This window comes from Physeter macrocephalus, unplaced genomic scaffold (genome assembly GCF_002837175.3).
Source record: "Physeter macrocephalus isolate SW-GA unplaced genomic scaffold, ASM283717v5 random_877, whole genome shotgun sequence".
Taxonomy (NCBI): domain Eukaryota; kingdom Metazoa; phylum Chordata; class Mammalia; order Artiodactyla; family Physeteridae; genus Physeter; species Physeter macrocephalus.
This window is the reverse complement of record NW_021146163.1, coordinates 10,509-11,315: the sequence shown is the minus strand read 5'-3', so window position 1 is coordinate 11,315 and position 807 is coordinate 10,509.

Genomic DNA, 807 nt, shown 5'->3' with positions numbered 1-807 from the left:
GCGCGTTTGTCTGAGCACATGCAAGAGGAGGGACCAGTAAAAGACGAGACACTACAAATGACAGCACAAAAACGAACAGAAAAACTTATCCTGGGGGTTAGCACCTGCAAACGGTGTGATGGCGTTTATCTTGTAAATCAATGAAGGACTTGACTGCAGCAGCAGAAAGCGTCACGTCCCTTAATATTGCGCAGACGACATAAGGGCGCACCACCTCTACCTAAAGCACAAACATCAACAGGAGCAGCAACAGCAACAGCAGATCCTCTTGCAGCACCACCAGCAGCGCGGCAGAAACAGTCACTACAGCAGCGGCGGCAGAAAGCCAGCCGCAGCAGACAATGGCAACGGGAGCAGCAGCAGCAGCAGCGGCAGCGGAGACACGCGGCAAACGCAGCAGCGAAAGCACGGACTGGTCCTGGCGGCGCCAGGTGCTTCTCAGCAGCAGCAGCGGACAGAGAAAATGACGGCAGCAGAGTCGCAGCACCAGCAGCAGCGGCAGCAATCGGGAAGACTTTTGTTCGCTGAGAGCACCAGCAGCGGCGGACACAAAGCAGGGACTTCTGCCACCAAGCCACTATGGCAGCCGCAGCAGCACACGCTGCAGTTACAAAGTAAACTGTGCAGCAGCAAACCTTCACCGGGCTCGGTAGCAGCAGCAGGTGACTAAAAATTACTAACACACACACGCCTACGTACTCCTTACGTATACGTGTACGCATACACGTGGCACCTACATAGACACAGACGCACAGACGTACACACACACCAACGTAGAGATACAACACACAGAGAATGTGCGAGCTA